Source organism: Macaca fascicularis, chromosome 14 (assembly GCF_037993035.2).
Source record: "Macaca fascicularis isolate 582-1 chromosome 14, T2T-MFA8v1.1".
Lineage (NCBI taxonomy): Eukaryota > Metazoa > Chordata > Mammalia > Primates > Cercopithecidae > Macaca > Macaca fascicularis.
In genome coordinates, this window is record NC_088388.1 from 72417542 (window position 1) to 72432244 (window position 14703).

Genomic DNA, 14703 nt, shown 5'->3' on the forward strand with positions numbered 1-14703 from the left:
TTTAGAAATACATACTGCATCTACTTTGTTCTGGCTTACTCTCTTAATAGCTATGGGAAAATTCATCCCATTAAATTTCTTAGACTACTAAATATCCAAATTATTTAAATAGTTTTACATTTATCATCAAGATTATGTAGATTATGTATCATCAAGATTATCAAGATTGACCCTGGCCAGGCGTAGTGGCTCACACCTATAACTCCAGCACTTTGGGAGGCCAAGGCAGGTAGATCACCTGAGATCAGGAGTTTAAGACCAGCCTGACCAACATGGTGAAACCCCATCACTACTAAAAATACAAAAATTACCTGAGCATGGTGGTGCGTGCCTGTAATCCCAGCTACTAGGGAGGCTGAGTCAGGAGAATCACTGGAACCCAGGAGGCAGAGGCTGCAGTGAGCCAAGATCATGCCACTGCACTCCAGCCTGGGTGACAAAGTGAGACTCTGTCTCAAAAGAAAACAAAAAAACAAAAAAAGGAGATTGACCCTTTCCCTATAGCAACAAACCATGACCAGATACTAGTGTACAAAATCACTGCATAACTCTATACTTTGTAGTACCAACATGCACATTAGCTCAGAGTGGGTGAGTTACACCCTGCTCTGTGAAAACTGGTTCACTCACTTAGCACTGTTCTCAATTACTCCACAGAAATGTACTAAGCCCCTGCTAGGTTCCAAGTATCAAGGATATACAAATAATCAGTGAGACACTGTCTCTGGAAGGCAGTATGTCACATAGGAAAAAGCACTCATAGGTTTTGGAGGCAGAAAAGTCTGGGGATTAAATCCCACCCTAGTCACTGATGGGCCTGCATAGGCTCAACATCTCTGAGCCTCTGTTTTCTTACACATAAAATAATTATGACCACCACAGCAGGGCGCAATGACATACACCTGTAGTCCCAGCCATGCAGGAAGCTGAGGCAGGATGATCACTTGAGTCCAGGAGTTCAAGACCAGCCTGGGCAATAGCAAGACTCCATCTCAAAAAAAATAAAAAATCATCATCATCATTTTTTTAAATGTCTAAAACTAAAAAATATGGCCACATACACACAGAAAAATTGTCAGGTTTAAGTAAGATAACAAGGCCTAGCACAATGTCGGTACACAATGAATGTTATTTCCTACCCCCAGAACAAAGGTTCCAGGCTATACAGGGGTGTTAACTGGAAGATAAAACAATGTTTAGCACTATGACTTATCTAGACTACTTCTTTCTCCATTCTCCTCTGTCCAATCATAGTGAAAAACCGAAGTCATTATACAAGATTATTTGCCTACGACTTCATCTGTACCTTTGTCTTTTTCTATTGTAAATGTACCAGGCTAAGGGTAGGGAGACCTAATATACCTCAAAAATCACTCTTATGCATAGCTATGGATAGTTCTCTAAAAGCCACTTCACACCCTTCCTTAACTACAACGTGGAGAAAAGTAAGCACCAAGCCCAATTAATTTTCTAACATCCTGACAAAGTTGTGAAACTGTTCAATTCTAAAGGTTTTTTATTATACTAAGGCAAAGAAAAAATTGCATTCACATTGGCTTTCAAAACAGTATTTTTAGTAAAGGTTTGACAACATCAGCTATTCCCCCAATAAGAAATAAGTAAAGCCTAGAAACATAATCATATCAACAAATAAAAATATATCATCCTATACTGAATCAAGGCAGTGACACCAAACTGTAATAGTGTCATTGCATTCTTCACGGACATGTTAAAAAAAAAAAAAACTTAAGTTTCAGTTTCATTAAAGAATGTTCTTGCTGGACGCAATGGCTCACACCTATAATCCCAGCATTTTGGGAGGCCGTGGGTGAATCACCTGAAGTCAGGAGTTCGAGACCAGCCTGGTCAAATGGGGTTTGGCCAAGGCAAAAACCCCATTTCTACTAAAAATACAAAAATTAGCCAGGCATGGTTTCAGGCGCCTGTAATCCCAGCTACTTGGGTGGCTGAGGCAGGAGAATAGCTTGAACTCAGGAGGCAGAGGTTGCAGTGAGCCCAGATTGCACCATTGCACTCCAGCTGGGGTGACAAAGTGAGATTCCGTCTAAAAAAAAAAAAAAAAAAGTCCTTGAAGTCGTAAAAACTATTAATTATAGCCAGGCACAGTGGTGCAGAGCTGTAGTCCCAGCTACTGGAGAAGCTGAGGCAGGAGGAGCACTTGATGCCAGGAGTTCAAGACCAGCCTGGGCAACACAGCAAAACTCCATCTCAAAAAAAAAGTATTAATTTTACTAAATCTTAATCCTAATTATACATCTGTTTCATATTGTGTGAAGAAATGGAAAAATGGAATGTACACATAAAGCGTTCCTTTTTTATTTATTTATTTATTTTTTTTGAGATGGAGTCTAGCTCTGTCGCCCAGGCTGGAGGACAGTGGCGCAATCTCGGATCACTGCAACCTCTGCCTCCCCAGTTCAAGAGATTCTGCTGCCTCAGCCTCCTGAGTAGCTGGGATTACAGGTGTAAGCCACCACGCCCAGCTAATTTTTGTATTTTTAGTAGAGAAGGGGTTTCACCATGTTAGCCAGGCTAGTCTCAAACTCTTGACCTCAGGAGATCCAACTGCCTTGGCCTCCCAAAGTGCTGGGATTACAACGTGAGCCACCGCACCCAGCCTCACACAAAGCATTTCTGCTGCATATTAAGGTACAAGAATTGTCTCAAAGAAAAGCACTAAAGCACTTGTGCAATTGAGTTGCAAGCTGTACTAGCTGCTTCTTTTCATAAACACCATTTTTACTTGAAAAAAACGACTGGCAGAAAAATTATGATTATTCAGACTTGGATGTCTGGCAGACAATTTTTTGAAAATGAACAATGTGAGACTGTCACTTCAACGAAAACAACTATCAGTATTGGTTGCCAATGATAAAATTTGAGCTTTCAAGTGAAAATTAGAAAAGACTTGTCTGATGAGATGAGTGGTGATATTAACAAATGTGGGTTCTTAAACATTATACAATTCAGATCTGCACATGGCCAGGCGCGGTGGCCCACATGTGTAATTCCAGCACTTTGGGAGGCTGAGGCAGGGGGACCACTTGTGCCCAGGAGTTGGGGACCAGCCTGGGCAACACAGTGAAATCCCATCTCTACGAAAAAATACAAAAATTAGCAGGACACGGTGGCCTGCACCAGAAGTCTCAGCTACTCGGGAAGCTGAGGTGGCAGGATTACATGATCACGTGAGCCCAGGAAGTTGAGGCCAAAGTGAGTCGTGAATGCACCACTGCACTCCAGTGTGAAACCTGGTCTCAAAAAAGAAGCTCCACATAACTCAGTAATATAGATTGAATTGCCTCCCCCCAAAATTCATAAATTGAAGCCCTTTTCCTCAATGTGATAGTATCTGGAAATGGATCCTTTGGGAGATAATTAGGTTTAGATGATTTATAATTAGGTTTAGATGAGGTCATGAGGGTGGGGCTGCCATGATGGGATTAGTGCCTTTAAAAAGAGACACCAGAGAGCTTGCCTGTTCACTCGCACTTATTCTCTCTCTCTCTCCTCCCTCTCCAATCCACCATGTGAGGAAACATCGAGAAGGTGGCCATCTAGATGCCAGTAAGAGAGCCCTAACTAAAAACTGACCATGCTGGAACAATGATCTTGGACTTCTTTCTAGCCTGCAGCACTGAGAGAAAATAAATTTTTGTTGTTTAAACCACCCAGTCTATGGCATTTTGTTATGGCAGCCTGAGCAGACTAAGATACTCAATGAACCAATATTTTCCAACTGACCAATGCATAATGCTACAAAAATTATGCATGGATAAAAGATCTATTTAAAGTACATAACAGACCAATGGTTTTTCTTGGAGAAATAAGCAAATTAAAAAATAATAAAGAAAAAAACAGACCAATGGATTTTAATGTAACAGAGCATGAAAGCTCAGTGATATGGTTCAGACTGTACACGGCAATGAACCTTAACAAACTACCAATTGTCAAGTTTTGGTGTAACACGGGTGTCCAACCTTTTGGCTTCCCTGGGTCACACTGGAAGAAAAATTGACTTGGGCCTCACATAAAACACACCAACACTAACAATAGCTGATAAGCTTAAAAAAAAAAAGAAAAGAAAAGGAAAGGGAAAAAAGTGTGTATAATTTTCATGATATCCACCACAGATAAGCAAAAAAGTTCTCACATTCAAAGGGCTGGACATGACTGGTGTAGTATCAAAGAGGAATATCCACAATTACATAAAAACATTCCTCCTTCTGGCTGGGTGCGGTGGCTCACAGCTGTAATCCCAGCACTTTGGGAGGCCTAGATGGGTGGATCATGAGGTCACGAGTTCGAGACCAGCCTGGGCAAGATGGTGAAACCCCCCCCCCTACTATAAATACAAAAATTAGCCGGGCGTGGTGGTGCATGCCTATAGTCCCAGCTACTTGGGAGGTTCAGGCAGGAGAATCGCTTGAACTCAGCAGGCGGAGGCTGCGGTGAGCTGAGATCGTGCCATTGCACTCCAGCCTAAGCAACAAGAGCAAAACTCTCTTAAAAGAAAAAAAAAAAAAATCCCTCCTTTTTCCAATTACCTATCTATGCAGGACTGAATTTTCTTTATATTCCATGCAAAACAACAAACTGCAACAGATTGAATGCAGAGGCAGATTCAATAAGATACCAGAGATTTTTTAAAATGTAAAATATTATTCTAATTTTTTTCATTTAGAATAATATACTTATTTTCATTAGAATATGCTAACACAGCTGAGGGCAGTAGCTCACACCTGTAATCCCAGTACTTTGGGAGGCTGAGGCAGAAAAATTGCTTGAGCCTAGGAGTTCGAGACTAGCCAGGGCAACAGAGCAAGATCCTGTCTCTACAAAAAAATTTTAAAATAACCAGGCATAGTGGCACATGCCTGTAGTCCCAGCTACTTAGGAGGCTGAGGCTGAAGGGTCACTTCAGCCTAGTAGGTCAAGACTGCAGTGAGCCATGACTGCGCTACTGCAAGCAAAAGTTCTTTGGAGTCGTCAATAAATATGAATATGAAGACACCAAAATGTTTGAGAACTGTTGTTACATAGCAATAAGCAAGAACACACTATACCTACATACGAGAACATAAATGAATCTCACAAGTATGTTATATAGGAAAAGCCAGTCATACCTATGAAATGTCATAAACAGGTGAAAATAATCTACAGTACTGGAAGTTGTTGGTTTCCTTGGAGGAGGGGATAATGTCCCTTTCTTGATCCGAATGCTGGTTATACATTTTGTGCATTTTTTTCTATGTACCTAAATATAATTTATTTTTAATTTATATTTTCTATATAAATATACACACATCTGCCTTATGTTCACCTACAGAAGTTTTGTTCACACTGGTCCAGAGTAGAACTGACACGTCTTTTTTTTTAAACAGATCCTCAGGTGATTCTAAAGAGTAGCCAGATACTACCCTAAGAAGGTTGAAGACTACTGATTTAGGCTGGGCGCAGGCTCATGCCTGTAATCCCAGCACTTTGGGAAGCCAAGGCAGGCAGATCATCTGAGGTCAGGGGTTCGAGACCAGCCTGGCCAACATGGTGAAATCCCATCTCTACCAAAAATACAAACAATTAGCCAGGCATGGTGGCACGCGCCTGTGGTCCTAGCTACTCAAGAGGATAAGGCAGGAGAATCGCTTGAACCTGGGAGGAAGAGGGGTTGCAGTGAGCGGAGATCGCACCACTGCACTCCAGGCTGGGAGACAAAGCGAGACTCTGTCTCAAAAAAAAAAAAAAAAGGAAGAAGACTACTGATTTAACAGCTTAAAACCAGGAAGATTTATATGCAGTACAACAAAAAGAACAATGGCTCTGGAGCCAGGCAGATCAGGTTTTTAAATATGAGTTTTTCTTCTCTTACTAGCTATGTAAATAAATGCAAACTAGTTGAATCATTATATGCTTCAGTTGCTTCCATTTCTTCTTCTGTGAAATGGTCACAATTCCTTATACAGTAGAAATGTGAGGATTAAATTCTATCTATAAGGAAAAGAAAGCACCCAGAATACTGCCTGCCATAGACACTCAAATGTTAGGTACCTTTTGTCTTTCCCTACTAATTCCCTACTTGTCTTAAGGCCTAAGACAAATTACCCTTTTGAATCTTTTTATTCATTTATTTATTGAAACATAGTCTTGCCCATGCTAGAGAGCAGTGGTGTGACCATAGCTCACTGTAGCCTCAAATTCCTGGGCTCAAGTGATCCTCCCACCTCAGCCTCCAAAATAGCTAGGAACACAGGTGCATGCCACCACATCCAGCTAGAGACTGGATCTCACTATGTTGGTCAGATTGGTCTTGAACTCCTGGGCTCAAGCGATCCTTCCACCTTGGCCTCCCAACGTGCTGGGATTACAGGTGTGAGCCACTGAACCCAGCTACCCTCTTAGAGTCTTAATTTCTTCATCCTTAAAATGAAAACAATGCCACATGACCAACCTAAGAACTATATATCAAATAAAATAGTACCATTATACTTGCATAAGTATAAGTAGCATAGCTATTATTTACTGATAGAGACATTTGCTATCAACACAAAAGAAAAGATAGAGGAAGACATATTAGAAAACTAAAATACTTAGAAAAATTATAAAACAGAGGCTAGAAAAGAAATACAAGTTAGCAGAAATCATCAAGCTTGAGGGACATGATCAGAAGGCAAATCAAGATCATAATCTCAAGTCAGCCAGGGATTGAAGTTTACTGTGAAAAATATATCATCTCAGGGTTCCTTCAAAACGTCTATATCTAAGAAAAAGCACAACCTGTATCATCATAAAATAGGCATACTCTGAAAGGACCCAGACACCTGCCTAAACAGCATGAGGAGGAGTTGTGCTGGAACTTTATAAACTGAGGTTTCCTCAGTGTCTTCATACAGAAAATAATGGCTCATTTAATAAAATGTTAAACTTTCAGATAAACATAATTTGACAAAAAAATTCTATACCATTGTTTTCAACACTAAAGATATGCATAACTGTCCAAGGAACTAAATTTAACAAAATAAAGCAAGAAATATGAACTTGGTTTAGTCTCTTTGCTCTTCAATATTTTACAACTTTGAGTTGATTTCTGTTAACATACCAGGGGTCAGCAAGCTATGGCCCGCCCATGGCCTATTTTTGTATGGCCTGTGAGTTTTTACTTTCTTAAAACCACGTAAAAGGAGGAGAAAGAGAAGGGGAGGGAGAAGAAAGACTGGGGAGAAGCAAGAGGAGGGGCTTGGGGAAGGAGAAGAACAGGGAGGGAGACGGGGAGACAAAAGGGAAGGGGAGTGGAAGGGAGGAGAAAGAACAACAAGAGGCCATATGTGGCACAAAATATTTTCTACAAAAAGCATTTGTCAGCCAGGCATGGTGCCACATGCCTGCATTTGTAAGCACTTTGGGAGGCCAAGGCAGGAGGATCACTTGACCAGGACAACATAATGAGACCTTGTCTCTACAAAAAAACAAACACAAAAAAAGTGTTACTGGGTAATGGGACTAAAAACAATACTTTTGCTTCTTTCTACTTTTTGTAATTTTTAGTTTCTATCATGAGCATACATTATTTAATGGTGGAAGAAATAAAGCTTTTTTAAAAGTTAAAAAATAAGAATAAATAAGAATAAAGCAAGTCAATATTTATCCTATAATTCTATTTATAAAAAGTTGCAAAGGTAAAAAATATATGGTTTAGGGATATGCACATATCTGGTAAAAGTATGAAGAAAAGCAAAGAAATGATTCACATAAAATTTAGCAAACTGTTTACCTCTGAGGGAGAGAGAAGGTAGGAGACTCAATCAAGTAGGACCTCACAAGAGGCTTTAAAGGTACTAGAAATCTCCTTTTTGTTAAGCTGGGTAGCAAGTAGAAAAGTCTTCAATTTGTTATTCTTTAAGTTGTGGGTTTATGTTAAATATACTTTTATACATATGACATATTTTACAATTTAAAAAAAGATATAAATGGGGTTGACAAATTAGAATTTGGGGGCTGTAACCCAGACTTTTCCACTGACTTGTGTAACCTTAAACAAGTCATTTAACCTCTCAAAGCATAATTTTTCTTCTTATTTCATTAATGAGGAAGCTAACAGCTAACATCTGTTTAGGACTTTGGTATTTAAAGAACTGTTTAAACTTCCCAGACTGTACACATGCAAAAATGCATGAGATCATAATACAAAATAATACCTCATTAATATATACCACAATACTAAGAACTCATTGGTAGGGCCTACAAGGCTATTCATTCTAGCCTCTGCCAATCTTTCTAACAATAAAGGCAACAACTAATATTTTTTTAATGTGTACTAAAAAACATACTGTGTTAAATGCTTTCCATTGCCAGGCGCGGTGGCTCAAGCCTGTAATCCCAGCACTTTGGGAGGCCGAGACGGGCGGATCACGAGGTCAGGAGATCAAGACCATCCGGGCTAACACGGTGAAACCCCGTCTCAACTAAAAATACAAAAAATTAGCCAGGCATGGTGGCGGGCACCTGTAGTCCCAGCTACTCGGGAGGTTGAGGCAGGAGAATGGCGTAAACCCGGGAGGCAGAGCTTGCAGTGAGCTGAGATCCGGCCACTGTACTCCAGCCTGGGTGACAGAGCGAGACTCCGTCTCAAAAAAAAAAAAAAAATGCTTTCCATTGATTATCTTATTTAATCCTCAAAACAATCCTATGATATTAATTCTATTATCCCCACTTTACAGATGAGCCCATTGTGCCCAATGTCACACAGCTAATAGTTAAGTGGTAGGCAGACTTCAAAACCCACATTTAACCATAGCATTCATTTTGCCTCATTTTTCTCACCATATTTAATTTGTCTGTCTTTCCCATGACACTAAAAGCTCCTTGACAACTACTTTCTGTTCATTTTTATTTCCCCGGCACTTAGCAGACATTCATTAAATAAATAGTGAACAGATATTTCATATATGTACAGTGTTTTCAGGACATGAACTGGTTTGTTCTCCTTGACAGCCTTGTAAAGTACAAAAGTTTGATTGTGTGACAGGGTCTCACTCTGTAACCCAGACTGGAGTGCAGAGAAGCATGATCATGGCTCACTGCAGCCTTGACCTCCCTGGCTCAAGCAATCCTCCCACCTCCCCCCTGAGTATCTGGGATTACACGTGTAGGCTACCACACCCAGCTAATTTTTTTTTTTTTTTTTTTTTTTGTAGAGACGGGTCTCCCTATGTTGCCCTCACCAATCTCGAACTCCTAGGCTCAAGCAATCCGCCCAGCTCAGCCTCCCAAAGTCTGGGATCATGGGCGTGAACCACTGTGCCTGGCCAGTTTTTTTGGTTTCTAAGGTTTTTTTGTGTATTTTTACCTTTTTAACCAAATTTAAGTGTACAATTCAGTGGTATTAATTATGTTCACAATGTTTTGCGGCCATTACCACTAAATATGAAAGGGTTTTTTTTGTTTTGTTTTTTTCAAGACAGAGTTTCACTCTTGTTGCCCAGGCTGGAGTACAATGGCGTGATCATGGCTCACTGCCCACCTCCCCAGTTCTAGCAATTCTCCTGCCTCAGCCTCCCGAGTAGCTGGGATTACAGGCACCTACTATGCCTGGCTAATTTTTGTATTTTCAGTAGAGATGGGGTTTCACCATGTTGGCCAGGCTGGTCTCGAACTCCTGACCTCAAGTGATCTGCCCACCTCAGCCTCCCAAAGTGCTGGCAGCCAGCACTTTGGTCAGCACTTTGGTGATAAAAATCAAGGTTTTTAATGACTTGATTGAAATCACTCAGCTTTCAAGTAGTAGAACTGGGATTTGAATCCAGGACTCAACTCCTAAACTCACAGGCTATTCATTCCACCAAGGCTTCTGTCTACCAATACCTCCATCTGCTCTCTTCTCACCAAGATATCTGGAGGATCAAATGAGGTAAAGATACAAAAACACATTACTACTACACAAGTGACCATGGCTGTGGAAAAAAAAATCCACCAACACATTTCTTCCAGGCAATTACTTTTCATGTTGGGCTCTCAAAAGCTAGGGCTTTAATATAAACATCCCGCCTCTAGACCAAGCCCACAGATCTGCAAAAACAATGTCTAGACCCCAGAGTAAAGTTATGAGGGAAATGCTTGCATTAGATTACAGTCTCATTGAATTACAGGTAACTGCTCAAACCTGATTTCTATTATAATACAGAAAGCTTCCTCATTACAAAACACTTTCAATTCAAAGGATAAGTCCAACTTTCCATCATTCTGCCCATTTTGGAGCTAAAAAAAAAAAAGATTCTAAATGGTATTTTTATATGCTCAATTGTGAAAGCCAAGGAAAATGGTTTGTTTGCGAGTTAAACTCTGCAGCTTAAACAAAAATAAAAAGAATTATTTCAATCCCAATGGTGCCAATTTTATCTACTTTACATCCCTCCTCATTTTTTTTCAGTCTGAGCTCTAATCAACAGCCACTTTATGTTTAACATATTATAACAGTTAATGCAATTAGGTCCAGAAAACTGTTTCTCTAATGATGTTCCCTCCATTTACACTCCTGCGTACCTTCCATTATCACCATTCTGCCCTAAGAATGAGCATATCACTAAGGTTTAAATCAAATTTCTGATGAATAGATGGAGATATTGTTTCTGTAGTTAATACAATGTACCTACATTAACATCATTCTCTAAAAAATAAAATAAAAATGACTCAATATGCTTTATTTATTCACATCTGACAGAATTCTGATCACCTGAATTCCTTTGGAAGAAAATTCAATCTTTAGAAATAAGAGTCCAATTATTTTCAATCTTATAAATGTCAAAAGACAATCATATGAAAAACTCCATCAGTACCAAACCATCTCACCAATGAATATTTATGACATTTCCATATTTCCTGTCTTCTCTCTGTTTACATAAAGCAGTGGTGCCAAGACTCATCTCAGGATTATTAGCCTGCAATACAATGATGGGCCTAATTGCCTTGCAAACCAGGACACTAACAAATGGCGTCTTCAAGCAATCAATTTAAAAAGGGGATAAAAAAGACCCAAGCTCTTTTTGCCTATGTGCATGTTGCCTACCTACAAAATAAATTCAGTCTCATATTTTTCAGGCTTACTCATTAGTTCTCAAGCAAGAAATGTACCCTTAACTATCTCAAGCTCATCAAATCTATTTAAATTTCAAATTCCAGGTATAGTTTTTAAATGCACCAGGAGGAGAGGGGAAAGGAAAAGGCAGAAATATTATATAGAAAGATATCTATTACATTCCAGTTTATCTTCTCCCACCTTTAGTTTGGAAGTATGCTCCTTTTCCCCCAACTTACTTTTTATGATATACAAATAACAGAAGACACCCTCCCCTCCTTAATTTTACCTTAACTAAATCCCCTTTCAACTTTACCCTTTGGGCTGACTTGACTTCCAAATTATACTAATATAAATAAAACAAACAAAAAGATCAACCGAACAGATTAAAATGGCCCCTAAGAATGAGATGCTCTCTTCTGTGTCCCCTGCAAAGTCCCCTCTAACAGGCTTACTGCCTCTCCCCCAATCACAGCCACCAAGGCTGTCCATTTAAGTATTCCAACCCTTAACCCTCATGTGTCTCTTGGAGGCCATCCCAATTCTTCATCTCCAAAATAATCCAACCCATTTCCACCCCCTTCTCCCGCACAGCTCACTGTCCCTCTCCATCCTCTCTGCCCTATCCATACCAACAACTCCAGGTCTCCCATTCCTTAAATTTCCCCTGTGCCACCTCACCATCAGCAACCACCTCCCCAGGCCTACCAGCTCATCTCCGAAAGTCCTTCTCCAAAACTCCCTCTGCCACCTTGGCCAAGGGACATTTTCTTCAAGATACCATCCCCCAACTTTGCTCACCCCTGCCGCTATCCTTTCAATGAATGCAGCCCAGTGATGTTTTATGTGCCCTCTGCCTTGACCCTGGAACCAAGGAGCCACCATGCCCTTTCCAGTGATTGTAAGATCACCCTAAATCCAACCCACTGTGCCCCACACTCTATTTCCATCCCTGTCCTCCCATTTCGGGCCTGACTTCCAATGTGACCCCTTCCTGCCAGCTCACCATCACACTCCCCTCACTGAATGTTTCACCTCCACCAACTCCTATTCCAACCTCCATCAGCCCACCCCAGGAAACCCCCAAATTGCACTCCTCTGCTCTATCCTAACCCATGCTATTCCGTAAGTCTCCACAAATTCCACCAGCCCCAGATGACAAACACCCACTTCAAGCTCAGGTCTCAACCCATGCCAAGCCCCTCACCCCCAACTCCTGCCACCTCCATCATCCTGCCCCAGGTCTACCCCAAATTCCACCCTCCTGAATTAACACTCCGCAGGGTCCTGTCCAGCCCTGTACATGCCACTCACTCTCCGTTGAAATCATTCCCCTACCCCTCACCCCAGCTCAGATCCCAAGCTGTCAACTGCTCCAGGCCAAACCCAAATCACCACCCTCATTCAGTCCCCTCCCCCATTAAAAGCCATCCCACCCTAGTCTCATCTTCCACCTCGCCCCAAGACCATCCCGAATTCCAACCTGGCGCCCCCACCCCACTCTCCTGTCCCAGGTTGTGTTATTCTCCATCAAAAGTCCTCCTCCCTGGTCGCCCGCCCCCCAACCTGCTTGGGTCCCACCCTCACCCCACCCCCAGCCAGCGCCTGGACAAGTCTCCCCCACCAGCCCGCCGTTCCATCGCGACCTGAACCCCCTCCCCACCACCTGCACGGGGGCTCCGCAGCCCCCACTCTCATTCTCGCCAGCGCCACCGGCCCAGGCTCAGGACCAGCGGACCGGGTGGCGGGGGGAGTCTCCTCACCGGTGAGCAGCTGCAGGCGAAAACGGCGGCGGCGGCGGCTGAGGCGGCGATGCCCTTGTCTTCTCCGGAGGCTACGGCGGCGACGCTCTCGCTCCCTCGCCCGTGTCCAGTAGGGTGGCGGATGGCGCGCGGGGACCGGAGCCTCCTCCTCCTCAGCCACTCGGCTCTGAATCCTCTGCAGTAGCCGCCGAGGAGCCCGACGGGTTGGGGGAGGGGACGCTCGGCTGCGGGCGAGGGAGGAGGAGGCGGAGGGAGGAGGCGGGGGACCGCTGAGAAGGGCAGGGAAGGAGGAGCCGGCGCGGCGCCGCGACACGTCCCACAGCCTCAGAGCGCCGGGACCACAACTCCCGGCATGCCCTGCTTTAGCCCGCGCGCGGCCTGAGCCTCCCGCCGCCAGCCCGGTGCAGAGGGGCCGCGCCCTCTCCGGTCACGCACAATGGAATAAAGCCAACCATCCGCTGGCAGACTCTGTAGACTCAAAGACCACCTGTGAGGAAAGTCAGGTCGCCCGAGGCCCCATCCCCAAGGGGCCATACTCGCAACGTCTCCATCCTCTTTGCATAGACACACACTCTCTCTCTTTCTTTCTCTCTCTCTCTCGCTCGCGCTTTCTCTCGCTCTTGCTCTCTGTCTCTCTCTCTCTTTCTCTCTCTCTCTCTCGACTACACCTCCCAGCATGCCTCTCAGCTTCCTGTTCTCCTTCCGGACCCCTCTCAGACCCGGCACTACAGTTCCCTGGGAGTGTGGTCCCTGCGAAATGCTGGGAGATGCAGTTCTCGGTTCTTCCTCCATGTTAAGAAAAAGAAGTGAAAGAGAGGCAAAGGGAAGGAATATGCCAGCCCACCGAGGATGGGCCTTGATGGGCTAGATCACCTGTAATTCTGTTCTTCCCTCGCCATCTCTGTTTCAGTTGTCTTTCACCAGAACTAATGCCGGAGCTTCCTCGCTGGTCTCCCTGCAAATTTGAGGACGATTCGGCAACTTGAATCCAAACGACAAAGCGCATACTTCTTGACCCAGCTCCATTACTTTCAAGAATTTACCTTAAAAAATAATCGAACAATTTCGAAAAGATGAATGCACAAAGTTGTTATATGACGTAGTTAATTATGGGGGGAGTAAATGTTCATCAATAGGGTGCTGCTTAAATAAGGCGTGACATATACATACAATGCAATACTAAGGAGCCATTTAAAATGATGATATAAATCTATTGATATGAAAAGCTATTCACAATTTATTCTTCAGGGAAAAAAACTGATTACAGAACGTCATGTCTACACGGGTACATTTATGTGAAGTTTGACACAATATTCTATAAGCATGGAGAGATTTCAGGAAAGAGGTTCGCCAAAATATTAGCAATGATTATCTTGGGGGAAAGGGTGTCAGATTGCACGTAGGGTTTTTTTGTTTTTTGAGACGGAGTCTGAATCTATAGCCAGGCTGGAGTACAGTGAGGCGATTGCGGCTCACTGCAACCTCCGCCTCTCGGTTTCAAGCGATTCTCCTGCCTCAGTCTCCTGAGTAGCTGGGATTACAGGCACGCGCCACGCCCAGCTAATTTTTGTATTTTTAGTAGAGATGGGGTTTCACTGTGTTGGCCAGGATGGTCTCGATCTCCTGACCTCCTGACCCGCCCGCCTCAGCCTCCCAAAGTGCTGGGATTACAAGCAGGAGCCACTGTGCCCGGCTGTAATTTTTATTTTCATATTGTTTGAATTGTTTAAAAGGAGCACCTAACAACTGTTTTTTGTTTTCTTTTGTTTTGTTTTTTGTTTTGTTTTAATTGTAAGAGACCATCGTGTCACTATATTGCCCAGGCTGGTCTCAAACTCCTGGCCTCAAGAG

The 14703-nt window shown here is 42.8% G+C and overlaps 1 protein-coding gene across 10 annotated transcripts in view; it reads right to left on the minus strand.

Annotated features, from left to right (window-relative positions):
• FAM168A (family with sequence similarity 168 member A) overlaps window positions 1-13935 on the minus strand; it is a 198485-nt gene extending 184550 nt beyond the window's left edge. For 9 of the 10 annotated variants that reach the window (XM_045371337.3, XM_074014688.1, XM_015435469.4 and 6 more), the window contains exon 1: window positions 12853-13053. The gene's annotated coding sequence lies outside the window, so the exon portion shown is untranslated. Of the gene's footprint in view, window positions 1-12852; window positions 13054-13725 lie in introns of those variants that run through there. The other variant, XM_065528705.2, reaches the window with a different exon arrangement.
• Between the last annotated feature and the right edge of the window lie 768 nt (window positions 13936-14703).